Here is a 10,498-nt window from a genome sequence, read left to right on the forward strand (position 1 = left end):
AGCACGACAGCGCACGGCAACACGACATATAATGCCGCCAGAGCAAGTTGCCATGTCTGGTCCTCCGTAATGATGATTTGAGTTAGATATTAGAATAAGCAGAGGTCATTTGTGCAGGGCCTACATGTAAGTTATCCCCCCTCCCTACTATATAAAGGGATAAGGATCCCGTTTGTAAGGTAGTGAAATCAATTCTGACTAACTGCTAGAATACCGTCTGTAACCAAGTGAGATCTATGATAACACAAACACATGACGTAAGGTTGTTATCCTCCGTAAGACCCGAACATGTATAACCCCTGGTGTCCCCGAATCCATCATCTACATACAGACACACCTAGTCCTTGAAACACCGTTCACGCACCCACTGTCCAGCATACCTCGGAATCACTGTTAGAGATTTACCCTCGAAAGTATTGTTCATCCTCTCATACTTCATTGTTCATCGTGTTGAAGTCAGAGGATTTTATCCTTGCATACCCTCATCCTCACATCTTGAATGCATGGCATTTTATCTCTACTACTTAAAAAATATATAGTGGTTCCTACACCAGGCAGGACGTCATGTCCCCACGTCTTATAGATTACCCTTAAACTTCGCAAAAAATATCCACTTCATACCACTCAATAAATACTCGATTTTCTTCCCTCTTCACCTGTTTTTCCTCTCCCCGACCCGGGCATCACCCTTCTCTCCACCCCAACCTGCGATTCTAGGGTTAAGGATGCTAGTACCCTCGCTCATCACGTTCCTCGTGTCTCATGTGTTCCTCTTCCCAGCCTTTTATCCCCAGTCCTTCGTCGCAACATCATTCCTCTCCAAGCTCCTCCCGCTCTTAGCCGCAGCCCCCACCTCCTCGCTCTGTCGTCTGCGCTCCTCGCCACGCTTGACGTCGCCGACCTGGCCTTCACGCAGCTTGCCTGCATGTTCCTCTTTACCGCCACGGTGGCGGCAACGCCCCTTCCTCTTCTCCCTCATATGTTGCACCCATCGTTGCGCGGCTACTCCTCGAGTTCTTGGGCTCCGAGGAGGCGCCAACCAGGGCGAAGGGGAAGGGGGAGGACACAATGGGCGAGGAGAATGGAGGGGTCAGTGAGGTGGTGTGCAGATTAAGGAGGAGGTTGAGGCGTTGGAGCGGAAGGAGGTTGCATTCAAGCTGATCGTGCATATGAAGGGGGACGAGTGCGGCCTAAAGGAAAAGCAGGTTAGGAAGGTCAAGAATGACACCGCACGACCGATCCAGTCGCTCACAAATTTCCTCAAGGTGAGGTGGTGTCATCTTCTCTGCTGGTGCCTGAGCATGCTTTGTTTGCATATTGCCTTTTGTGTGCCCATATGAGAGTGTCTTCCCTCTGTTTGTGCGTGCGAATGTTGATACTTGTTGTGGTAATGGTTGGCAAATTATAAAGCTATACTAGAGGAAGCAGGTGTGCAGTTGAGGGCTCAGGAAGTTCAGTGCTCCACGAAGTTCGGCCGTGATTAGATTGGGACTCAGGTAAACGTGATCTTCATTGTCTGATCGTCTATCAACGGTTGCTATTAGATCTCCCGTAACTTTTCACTATATCCAATCAACAATATTATCGTGTGCAAATTTCCAGCTCTCGTTGCAACGTATGTAAATTCAACTAGTATTTTCCAATGTACAGACGAATTACAGGAGAAAAGGTTGCAGGTATCATACTTCAAATATAGACCGTGTACTGTATTTTCATGACACAATGAATGGAAATATTAAGCCCCTGTTTGAAACACTGGCATGTTTCATTTTTGTGTGAGAATTAGACTATTTCGTTTTGAAATCAAGCGTAGCCTCGGCTTTGTTGAGCGAGAGAATGACACACCTGTTGCTATTTTTATCGAAAGACACAACTGTTGCTACCTTTTTTAGCTGATGTATATTCTATGCATGCACCTACGAAAATCGATCTTATCGTTAGCAAAACGCCAGCTTGTTTGTGATTCATTGCATTAATGTGTAGCATTACTGCCAATTTGGAATAATCAGACTTCGTGGCATTTGTATAGATCCATTACACAGTGTCTCAATAAACATAGACATTTTTTGTTATAGTATAAAATGTATTATTAAAATCTGATAGTTTTAAAGTGTAGCATTACTACCATTTTGGAATAAATGTTCACTAGACGTGCCCTACTAGTTATGTGATCCTCCCAACACAACTTGCTTTTATTTAAGATATTGTTCTTAAAATTAGTTTATAAGATACGTTAAACGTCTAAAGTATTGCCTCCATATAACCAAAAAAAAATCAAATAACGTCTCTATAAAATACAATCAAAATATTAAAAAAAAAGTCTCTACATCACTTCTGTATTGACAATTTACAAAATGCATCGAATAATACTTCTATAGTCCATTATTCCACATAGGCTTTATCCGCAATGTCTAAAACTCACAATAAATATCTCTACAATATAATATATCGATCTATAGAGCTAAGTTAGAAAATATATATAGCAAAGTGCCTCTATAGATCTTTTTTGGTTCAGTGACTGATCGCATATTCGCACGGGCACGTAGTTATCTTGTCCTTTGCGTTAATCAATTTGTTGATGATAACCGGTGGGATTAGATGAGGATCAGTGCCCTTTAGCAGTGACGTCTTTGTTCCTTGACAGGTGTCTTTGCCAATATTAGGTTAATAATACTTTAGAGTAAATACTTGAGCTTTTGCATACATTACCTTAATAATTAAGCGAGCTATGCTTACGGAATGTCAACGGCAAGCACGACTATTAAGCTACTACTTAATCCTTCCAATAGATTTTTTTTTTTTCGGGAGATCGCTTCCCGTTTTCAAGTAAAAGCCATTTCGGTTTTTTGGGCTATGTATTCCGTTGAGTATACACCAAAATTGCCAATTGCATATTGGCAATGGTGTTATATACAAAATGTGACCGTAACATGTGTGTTGTGTATTAAAAAACAGGCCATTCTCTATCTAACTCAAGGAGATGAAGTCTAACCATCATTCAACATTCAAACAAGTGTAAATATTAGGTACAAACAAATCCTAAAAATTATCCTAAAGAAACACGCATAGAAACGACAAGGGCGAAAAGCTCCTAGCTTTAAACAAGCATGTTTGGTAGAGATTTTTCGGATCTATTTTTTTTAAATAATTCTTTAAAAAAATAGTTTTGTGGTTGAAAATGATTCTTTATATAGGAAGTGAATTTGAATAAATTAGTTTTTCAGCTCTTAGTATCTAGTAAATTTGAAAAAATTACTTCTACAAAATTATTTTAGAAGATAAAAACTAAAAAATATTATTTAATAGAACTACACTTTGAGTCTAGATGCTCCGTCGATCATACCGTATGTCTCGCTAAGAGGATTGTGTGGATCCCCTGATGCCAACACGGCAACAAGGGATTCTTTTTCGAAACTAAAAGGCGCCAAAGTAAAACAGCAGCACACAGATTGTAAGTGCCTGTAAAGCGATCGTGCGCGAGCAACAGCATCAATCAGCACGGCATCTGCATGTCCTTTCAGAAAAAGAAAAATGTAGCCTCGGTTCAGAAATCTTCCTGGCTCTAGATCGATCGATTACTCACTGGTATATATTCTTGGTACTTTAACTGATGTTTGTTTCTTGTCGGCACATGGACCTTCAAATATACCTGCAATTGAAGCAATTTGTACGCATGTATTTTATGCAATGATTTTTTGATCTTGGTTCTTTTATCCTCCTAGCTTGATTGTTCTCTAGGTTTTTGTAAACTCTTGTCGCTGTGTCCCAAAAAAGAAGAGTGGTCTAGAAGAAACAGATAGAAAAATATTATGACCATATTATTTACTTGTTGATGGCTTCCCCCTTTCCGTAAAGAGGAAGAAAATAAATTATCTTAGGTGGTGTTTGGCTCATAAACACCGAATACAATTAGAAAGTATCAGTATCGTAAATAAAGTAACGAAAGATCGGTATTGTTTGGTATCGTAATTAGAAAGCTTCGATATCGTAAACAAAAAGAACACAACATCGTCAGCGCCGTGGAGCACACCCATGGAGCCCTCAACGGTGGGCAGTGTGGAACCGCTGCGGAAGAGGTTGAGCTCCCAATTAGCCTCCGTCTGCTCCTTCTCCTCCTGTTGCCGCCATAGCTCCCCCCGCATCGCCATCTCGATGACCATCCCCACCAAGCACACAAAGGTGGCACTGCCTTTCGCAGCAGTAAGCATCACTACACAGTAACCCACTATAGCCTAGAACACCCAATAGATTGGATTCTAGACGATTTCATAAACTAAGAATCAGATTTCCCCACAACTAGACCGGCCATTGCTATCCCAATCACAGCTCTCTTCACCTCGGCTCTTCACCCAAATTGACAAGAAAAAGATAGTTATGGGATTCAATAAGCAACAAGAGCCTAAAAGGACGGGTGAATCGAACCCATTGCGCGAGAAATGGGCTTAGAAATCGGCTAATCTGTATGGGATTTGAGGAAAATGAGCTCAAGCAAGCTCTTTTACCTTTTTTTTCTTTCTTTCTTTTACAACGTGTGCGTTCCCGCTCGGGGGTTGGAGCTCCTCAGCGAGGGCGGAGGCGAGCGGGGCGCGAAGGCACTCGAGCTCGTTGATGAGTGCAACAACGATGGGCTTGGATCTGAGGACCTCCTCCTGCTCATGGTTGAGTAGAGCTTGTATCACTTTCCAATTACAGAGGTATAGGGGGTATCGAATTTGTACACATAGAAAATGATTATGACAGGGGTGAAACAAATAGAAACTAATGTAATATATTAACACATCTAATATGTTTACATTGTAAATGTCCCAACCAAACACTATCTTAGTTTTTTTTGCAAAAGGGATTGGATTTATATCAAAGTGAACCGTTCATCCTGGAATTACATGGAGGTCCCTCAACATCAAACAAAATTACAAGATAAATAAACAAGGCCTCTACTTTGTCTTTCTTCATGCCCCTCACCATCGCCACACGCCTCCTCCCCAAGCAGCAGCTTGGAAGGGACGAGTGTCCAAGGCTAGTACTAAAGATCCTACCCAATCTAACAAGGGGACAACAAAACTTTGGTTAGCCGCAAGCCAGCGACCTGCGCCAAGATTGGTCGGAACAAATATGCGGCCGCTGGTGTAAGAGCCGACGACCCGACACAGGGAAAACCCAAACAAAGGGGCTACACCATCATTCAACCCAATTGCATATTGGTTGGGCTAGGAAGTACATACCACACGTTCCTCCCGTAGGGACGCTCGCCGGAATTGCCTCCAACACCGGGGATGAACACGAGAGCTGTGCAAAGGAGAGAAAAAGACTTGTTGGAACCTCACCATTTGGAGCATCGTCTATAGCTTCACCATCTAAAGGAGAACCATCAGTAACAATGCCATTGGAGAGGATCAGAAGAGGCAAAAAGCCCCAAGCGACCATATCGCCATGGGCAAACGGAACCTAAGAAACCTAGAACTCCAAGACTAGGGCTGGGTATATACACTAGTCACTAGATCCCGGCTCCACTCCCCCTCCGACGCTTGGGAGGCAGCCGAAGGAGAGGGAAACCAGGGAGAACGCGTCAGATCAAACTCGACGTTTTTCGCCTCTCATAGTACTGTATGCCAATAAATTACTCTGGGAGCACTAGATTTAGAAATCATCTCAGTTAGCAAAGGCAAAAGAGTTATAACTATTTTTGTTTTTTTGCAAAATTCCTGCTCCTAACTGTTTGTTTGCAAAAGATCCTTCAAATACAGTGAAATCAAGTTCTCTCCTAACAATAACACTTCTTTGAGAACAGGAACAAAAAAAATGGAGAAAATGTTATAATTTTGTCAAAGCAGAACAAAAAGTATGCCCTTTAAAAAGAGCTTGGCTTAGTTCTCGAGAATTACTCCATCCGGTGATAAATACTTGACGCTTTAATTATGATCTGATTAAAATTTAAAACTTGGGCCATCAATAACTTCTATAATATTTAGTTTGGAAGCATAAAAATACGTGTAGATTTATCTTTAAAAATATTTCGTAATATTATATTTTTATTATATATTATAAATATATTTTAATAAAAAATAATAGTCAAAGTTGTATGTTAAATATCATAAAAAGTCAAAATATTAAATATTTATGATCGAAGTGAGTATTAGAGTAATATACCCTTTAAAAAGAATTTTCACACCTTGTAGTTGTTATTACTCACCAAAGTTTTTTTTCACAGGATGATTTAATAATATTTTCAATTTTTTGCAGACTTTCAAAATAAATTTTCTTCAAAACGAGAAGATTGTACGAGTTGAACTGCACGGATTCATAGCCATTGTAGGTTTTTTTTGTGTGCGCGCGCACGTGAACAACGTGGTGTGCGCACCTCTATCCATTTCGTTCCTCGATTCCGTGTGCTTTTTAGTGGAGCTCTGCCCGTTGGACTACGCGAGGCATGATGCAGCAGCGCGCGATGCCACCATCATGAGGACCATGCGACTGTTTGGTTCTTTTGGGCTGTTTGGTTTACGTCCGTAGGAACTAAGTTAAAATTTAGTTATATTAAAACTATAGTTATTTAAAATCTAGTCATGTTAAGTGGTATTTGGTTTAAGAGTAATTTAAAATTTTAGCTGATAAAAAATTGGGCCGGTTATTTTAATGCCAAAATCTTACATATCTTTGTTGTAGAAAAAAATTTGGTCCATCAAATTTTTCGCAGTGTGATCAAATTTTAGCCTTGATCAAACAAAAGACAAATTTAGTAGACGTGATCAAATTTTAGCTTGCCTTCTTAGAGACAAGAACCAAACAACATCTTTGACTCTACTATGCCAAGTTAAAATTTGATTATGTCTTAGTAAATCGGGTAACTATTTGGATTAAGGGTATGTTTGTTTTTTTATTATAATTCTAACAAATTAGATTTTGATTCTCATAATCTAGAATTTAAATTTTATAATCTAAAACAAACAACACTAAATTATTAAAATCTCCTCATCTCTTCCCTCTCCGACTTGCCATCTTTTGTGGGTAAGACTACTATCGCCGCTCGTCTTTACTACCCACCGGTGCCGCCTTAAAATTCAGCACCCCGCTTTCCGTGCTTTTTGCACACAACCGTGCCTGACTGCATGGCCTTCCAAGACGTCGCCCTCCGGCTGTCGCGAGCCCGTCCAGCTTCCTGTGGGCCATCGTCTGCCTTTCACCTGGCTCTTCGCGTGTCGTCGCTGCTCTGCAACCAGCCTCCCGCGCACCACTGGGGTCGACGGGAGCATGGGCGGCAGGAAGCTCGGGCTGACGGGAACTCGGGCCGGCAGGGAACTCGGGTCGGTGAGAGCTTACGCGACAGAAGCACGGGTGGTCGGGAGCTTAGGCCGGTGAGAGCTCATGCCGACGGGGAGCTCGGGTGGCGAGGAACTCGGGCCTGTGGGAGCTTGTGCCGGTGGGGAGCTCGCGCAGTGGGAGCATGGGCCAACGGGAGAGAGCGTCATGGGAGAGCAGGGAGAGAGCGTCAAGTGAAAAAAATGAGAAATGTTGTGTTTGATGGTAATGATGGATAAATATGTGTCATAATCTATAATTTATTTGAGAAGCATAATCTGTCTTCAGATTTTGAAATCTGAATTGGAGAATGAACTTTTGTTTCTGATTCTGATTTTAAAATCAGAATCCTGGAATTATAATAAAAAACAAACATGTCCTAAAACAAATTTGGTGATATTTTGAAAATTTTGGTTGGTAATTTTTTTATAAAACAAGATAAGGTTTTGACGTCTAAAACGGTCGTTCTAACTTGCTACAGTAAATTTGAACTCAATCGTAAACTAAACACTTTTCTAATAGTATTTGTCTCAGATTTTAATGGACCTAAATTTTGGCATGACCAAATTTTACCTTGCTTTTTCAGTCAAGAACCGAACAGTCTGCTGCTTTCTGGAGAAGACAAACACATCGATGCAGGTGAAATCAAATGCAGCGTTTACCAAATAGAGCTGGTGAAGCGGTACAGATCACGAGGAGGGGAGAGAGCTCCGCGCCATCACTGACAGGGCCGTGACGCGTATCTCGAGGCGAGCCTGACGCGTCGCTCTCTCCCGAGGGCGCGGCACGGGCCGAGTGAATACCCTCCACATAGTACAGCGGATCCCGACGCTAGATCTGAGCCGACCCCACACGGATGTTGACCGGTCAAGGGATCCCGCCCCGCGTGGTGCGATCTGCCTGCCTGCCTGCCTCGACACTGCCTCGGGAGCCGCGCGCGGTTCAGCCGCATCTAGAGCGACGTGATTTTGCCGGCCCGTGTGCCGGGTACCAGACCTCGCGGTCCCTGACAGCAGGGGTCGTCCGGATCCCTCGTGACGCCCATGATGCTGCCAGCTCTAGCTTGGTTGAGCATGCTGCGTACGGCCAGTGATCACATGGTGGTCAACGCGCGCAGGAGCGGCGCATGATTCCCTGCACGAAATTACTGCTGCCACTACTACCGTCACGTCCATCCCTGCAAGAGCTAGCAGTAGCTGTAGAGCCAGGTTGGCCGACAGATTCATGTTGGCTGTGGTTGGGCTGTTTGTTTTTTTTTCTTCTAAATAGCCAATTTAAAATTTACCCGGAGGTTAAATTAGAGTAGTATTAAATTTTGATAGTTAAAATGGTGATTGGTTTAAGACTAAATTAAAATTTAGTTGATAAAAAATTAGAGGAATAATTTGGCCGTCTGAGATTTACATATAACCGATCTAATTTTTTTTAAGCATAACTAAATTTTAACCTTAAACTAAATAAAAAACCAAATTTTCAAAACAAAACTAAAATTTAGCTTAAATTTCTCTAGCTCGTAACCAAACAGCCCTTTGGTCACTGAATCTTCTCTACCCTGTTTAGATGAATGCTTATCTCAAGCAAAACGTGTCCCGTTGTCTGTATTTACTATTTAAATTGGCCCGATAATATAAATATACAATTTTATTTTATCTCATGAGTGACTCCACGGTCTGGCTGGATGTATATAGACTCTTCATCCTTTTATATAGATGAGGCTGTTTATCAAAATCATTTTAATGTTAGTAATCAATTATAATATTAATTATTGTATCCGCTCATACGATATTAAATTCAATTAACTAAACCAAAACTCAGTTCAGACTATTCAGACAAATACAACTAACAAACACTACTCTTTTTAATAAATATGACTCCATTCAACTTGTTTAAATGATGTAACTCTACAAAACTCATCCAAGATAATTTTCTCTTTATAAAAAAATATATACTATTTCTTAATACGTGTACACTTCTTTATAAATGAAGTATATGTTTTTTCTCATATATATATATATATTATTTTTAAGATATAATATTCAGAATCTATTAGAAGGGAAGTATATACACTAGAGTATAAAAAGACTCATATATCTATACTCTCTCTCTCACACACATATATATAGAGAGAGATAATTCACTAGTTGTGCTAATATAGATGATATTCATCGTGGAAAATTAGATCACATTTAAAAAAAAAACTATTAATCATCTATTAGTCGCCATACCACGTGTCCTTTTCGGGCCCGGAAGATGGGCCAATGCTGCAAGAATGGTGAGTTGCTGCCACCAATGGCTTCGTCGGAACCGGCAAAGTTGAATGCTGCATGTGGACGGTGATGGCTTGGACCTGATCGCTAGATTCCTCGGGAGATTCTAGGTGGATTGAAGATCATTAGGCCACGCCCAACAGCTTCCCTTCGCGGGCGAGATTCCCGTCGTGAAGGAATTTTTTTCCCTTTAGCGCTCCAACGGTTTCCCTTCACGGTTCCCTTCACGACAGGATTCCCAGGGTTATTCCCTTCAGGACGGGATTCTCTCTCCTTTCCCTTCGTGATTCCCCTCGAAGGGAAGCTGTTGGAGATTAGAGAAAATAAAGGGAATAGAAACGGAGAAGGGAATCGGAAAGGGAACGAAATGAAGGGAATATGGTTGGGGATGGTTTTAGATGGACAAAATACCAAAATGTATGAGATATACACAAAGTTCAGGCTTGACTTTGGGGTTCTATTTGCACGCTATAAAATATGTAAATTGGAAGGATTAATAGAGTGCATAAGTGAAGTTATCGGAGAAGTCCAAGTGCAGTAAGTAAACCCCATACCTTATTGCTTATAGCTAAAGTAATTTGTATTACCATCCTTGTAATCTATGTGTGTAATTTAAACTCATAAGAGATCTGTATAGGGAACATATTTTGGTCATATTCTTTTTATACTTTCTTACAATCTTACCTCCACGAAAATGACTGAAGTCTAGCCACGCAAAATTACACAATAAAAGAAAGTCCAAATAAGCTATCGAAGCTATTAAGATCTAGAAATCACCACGCTCTTATTGACGGTTTCACGAGGTCCAGTCTCAAGTGGTCGACTAAAAAGAATAACAACTAGCTATGTGCCGTAGCCGCGCTGATGAGCGGCTTAATGTGGGTATGATGAAGATGGATCGGAGTAGAATCATAGCGTCATGGATCGAGGAATAG

This window comes from Phragmites australis, chromosome 1 (genome assembly GCF_958298935.1).
Source record: "Phragmites australis chromosome 1, lpPhrAust1.1, whole genome shotgun sequence".
In the NCBI taxonomy this organism is placed as follows: Eukaryota; Viridiplantae; Streptophyta; class Magnoliopsida; order Poales; family Poaceae; genus Phragmites; species Phragmites australis.